Raw genomic sequence first — 4,212 nt, 5'->3', positions numbered from 1 at the left:
ATCCAGTTTGAGACCGCTTGAACTGCCTTGGCACAGTGCTAGGGAATCCTGGGAACTGTAGCTTATTGGGACACCACAGCTCTCTGACAGAGGAAACTCAATGTCTCACAAAACTATAGTTCCCAGAATTCCCTAGTAGTTTGAGGCCACAGTCAAACTATAATTCCCAGAATTCCATAGTATTGTGCCATGGCAGTTAAAGTGGGATCACCCTGGATTATTTCTACAGTGTGGCTGCAGTCTCTTCATCACTTTCTTCCCTTACCAGACTGCTTAGGAGGGCAACTCCTTTTCTGAAAGTAGCTTGTAAACATAAAATGACAGCTAAGGAGAGAACCTTCTAATGTGTAAACAGCAAAATCAAGGTTTGCTTTTTGAATATATATTCATCTACAGATGCTTGAATCTGTAGATAAAGAGTCTGTGGATACAGAGGGCTAACTGTATATAATAAGTGGAACAGGATGAAAATTTGGAAACTATGTTAGGTAAGGAACCCTACCTTTTTTCTTTCTTTTAAAAGAAATTTGTCATAGCCTTACTTATTGTTCACTGGAGTTTGATCTTTTCCCCCATCAGAACAAAGAAGGCAAGGGAAGGCCAGCCCTTCTTTTTGGTAGAATGAAATGGCTAGGCTTGTCTACGTTACTTGTATACCCCAAATTCTCCCTGGGCTTGGTGCATGTTAGTTACATTACACAGCCCCAAACTCTGAATCGAGTCTGGGCTGTTTACACAACACCCAGACCTTTTGCTCTGGGTTTTCCACATGCTCCCTGCAAAAGCACCCAACCTGCTTCTGATCTCATAGCTACTTGCACTGGCAGTGGCAGTGCTGGCTGGTTGCTGTGTTTTGCTACAGTGGATAAGGGGGAATTTGGGTGGAATGTGGGGCCAGAATACTCCAGGGACAGCCCAGAGTACTGTATTCTGGCAAATGTATATGAGCCCTTAGGGGTTCCTTGAAAGTGCAGTAAAATTTTAATGTATGTATTACTGTTGGTTTTTGTTTTGTTTTGTTTGTAATATACAAAAGCAGAGAGAGTTGTTAGTGGAATTTTTGGCATCAGATGTAAAAATACTGTGGTCAAGGATGGATGCCATATGCTGTTTTACTTTAGAGAGCAAAATATTTTGGGACTGCCTTTGATTGTGAAAAGTGACAATTGGAATTAGATTCCCAAATGACAGAAAAGCTCCCTTTGATCAGATATGGACGTTGGATGTTCCATCAATAATAATAAATGTTTGTACTGTACTGTGGATATACCTTGTTTCATTTTTCATTCATTTTATTATATTTTATGATATCTTGTCCTCTTAAGGAGCACAAGGTGGATACCTATTTTCTCTTTCATCGCTTTATCTTTCCCACAATCATGTGAGATAGGTTAGGCCAAGAGGGAATACAGTTGGCCTTGATATCCACTTGAGTTTGGTTTGAGGATCCCCTCCCCATGGATACCAAAATCCATGGATGCTCAAGTCCCATTAAATACCATGTTGTAGTAAATTGGTATTCCTTCTATAAAATGGCAAAATCAAGGCTTGCTTTTTGGAATTATATAGTTGTTGTTTTTTCCGCAAACCGTGGATGATTGAATCCTGGATAAGGAATCTATGGCGGGTTACAGACAGGCAAAAAGGGATGTACTCATGACGTCATGAAGGTAGAGCCTTCAGACGGGCTTTCCCTGAATGCCGCCATGAACACGCCCCTGCTTTTTATGAGCTGGAAATGGGCAAAAAGGTCTGGTACTTTAGTACACGATAATCTATATAATCGTGTTCTTACCTATCTACACTTCTGTTAAAGGCGTTTTCCTTTAGTACTTCCATTGTTCACTCCACACTTAAGTCCCCTACCTGCATGGCTATTCCTTGTTCTCTTCATTACACCATGTACAGGTCTCTTCGGTTTGCGATTTGCCGTCTTAGCTGCTTGCCTAATTATTGGCTGACCACTGTTCCACTATACTTGGTGTGGTACACGACAGTTCTGACCATGCTAACATCGGTCAACTCTCTTCTCTATCTTTCTAGACTTACCTTTTCGTCCCTCACTCACTTCGACATTGCCGCAGACTTTTCCCCCCTACTCTTCCCCCGAGGAGGTAACTGCACGCACTCTTGAGTTATTTCAAGACGCGAATTTTCAGCTACGCCCCCCACCCTGACCTTTCTCCTATTCTACTTCGTTTGATCTTCTAGCATTCTGCTGTGACCTTCGTTTAAAATCCTCTTCTGCTCTGGTTATTAAATCCAACTCTCTTTCAGCCCTTCACAATTTTTTTCCTTTTTACAGCTTTAATTTTGCTTAATTAAAATGTTTCATCCTCGTTTGACCCTCTATACACCCATTAAATTGACGTTTGGTGTTGCAAACTTATCACCACTGGTGAGTCTGGTGCCTCTCTCACACCAGTGATGGGAAACTTATGGCACGCATGCCAGCCGGTGGCACTAGAGCCCTCTCTTGGCACACGCACATATCCTAAAACAGAGATTTCACTAGAGTATGGTCATTAGAAATTACAGAGGGATGTCGGCCACTTTGCATAAATAAGTGGGGTTTGGGTTGCAGTTTGGCACTCGCGCTAAAAAGGTCCCCAACCCCTGCCTACACGTAGCAAATAATTAGTTTTGACCACACTTCACTGTCATGGCTCCATCCTACAGAAACCTGGGATTGTAGCTTTGTGAAGCACCAGCCGACTTTGCAGAGGAACGAGAATGCTAAAGCCTTCTAACAATCTCAGTCCCAGGATTCCATCGGGATAGCGTTCCAGCACTTAAAGTGGTGTCAAAATGCATTATTTCTCCATGTCTTGCATCCCAATCTCCAGATGCAGGCAACAGTCAGAGCGCTACAGAGGACCAGAAATAATTATCCTTTATGTGCTCCTCTCGGAATGCGGTCTCCAAACACATGCAGCCCTCCTCTTAAGAAGGATGAGAAATTTATCAGTTTATCACTTTGAATTCTACTTGGAAACAATCAGGTAAGCAGTGGATCTATTGTAAAATGTGAGTTGCATCCTCCCTATAACTAACCCTGTCAACAATCTGGCTGAAACTCTTTGTACCAGCTGAAGTTTCTGAATAATCTTCAAAGGTAGCCTCACATACAACATGTTGTAGTAACACAAAGAGGATTTAACTAAGGCATGTGTCACTACTGACAGATCTAACACCTTCACGAACATGCCTATTTGGCACACTAGTTTTAACTGTACAAATGCACTCCTGGCTACTTTTGAAACCTGGACATCCAGTCTCAAGACATAATCCAGAGATACCCCCAAACAGTGATCTGGTGTCGGCAGTGGATCTGTAACCCCATGCAGCACAGGCAGAATCCTGACCTGCCTTTTAACTGACCAGGAGCACCAAATCCCAAATTTCTGAACAACCTCTTCAGTGGTTTAATGTTAATATTAGATAGCATGACAGACAATGTATGAAGGATCTCACAAATCAACAGACAAGGAGTCAAATAGGAATCCTGGGGTGCCACTCTCTGAGGTTAACTCTGCAAGAAGGAATAGAATTACTATAAAACAATATCCTAATGTGCTATCCTGGTAAGACTGCATAGAAAGGTAACACAGTCAATAGTATTATAAAACTGCTGTCAGGTCCTGTAGCAGAACCAAGAAGGGCACGTTCCGTTCTGTCCAGTTCAGAGCAAAAATTGACCACTATGGTAACCAAAATGGTCTCCATCATATAACCAGTCCTCAAATCAGATGGAAATGGATTTCTTTAATCCAGGAACCACTGAAATTGGGAGGCTAGCACACACTCTAGTAAGTGGCCGTATCCACGGATTCTGCATCCACGGAATCAGCAATACATGGCATGAAACAACAACAACAGAATTCCAAAAAGCAAACCTTGGTTTTGCCATTTTATACAAGGGACACCATTTTATTATACAATTGTATATAATAGGACTTGAGCATTCATGGATTTTAGTATCCATAGGAGAACCTGGATCCAAATCCCACAGGTATTAAAGGCCCACTATATCTTCTCCCAGAATGGAATAATGGAGCCTGGCCAGGCACAATCTATTATGGTGGGATTCAAGGAGGATTTTAAAAACTAAGACGTCACAAATACATTTTTAGGCATGTTAGGATTTGCTGTAAAGTGGCACTACCAACTTTCTTTACCCACATTCCCAATCCACTCCTGGCCTTTTTATGA

Source organism: Sceloporus undulatus, chromosome 2, assembly GCF_019175285.1.
Source record: "Sceloporus undulatus isolate JIND9_A2432 ecotype Alabama chromosome 2, SceUnd_v1.1, whole genome shotgun sequence".
NCBI lineage: Eukaryota > Metazoa > Chordata > Lepidosauria > Squamata > Phrynosomatidae > Sceloporus > Sceloporus undulatus.
Note: the sequence above shows the minus strand (reverse complement) of the source record.